Genomic DNA, 202 nt, shown 5'->3' with positions numbered 1-202 from the left:
TAGTCCTGCTTCTTCTCAGCTTTGGAGCCCGTGTGAGCAATTCTGTGGCTGTCAGTGCGTCACGATGACACTCGCTGGGGGAGGGAGAATTGAGAGGTGGGCTACAACGTGGGAGCGCAAAGGCAGTTAGAAACGAAATGCGAGAAGAGAGAAAAATAAATTATCCAAGATATTCTTTACTACACACACAAAGCTAATGATA

Source organism: Oncorhynchus tshawytscha, linkage group LG16, assembly GCF_018296145.1.
Source record: "Oncorhynchus tshawytscha isolate Ot180627B linkage group LG16, Otsh_v2.0, whole genome shotgun sequence".
NCBI lineage: Eukaryota > Metazoa > Chordata > Actinopteri > Salmoniformes > Salmonidae > Oncorhynchus > Oncorhynchus tshawytscha.
The sequence above is the reverse complement of the archived record's forward strand: the minus strand, read 5'-3'. Positions refer to the sequence as shown.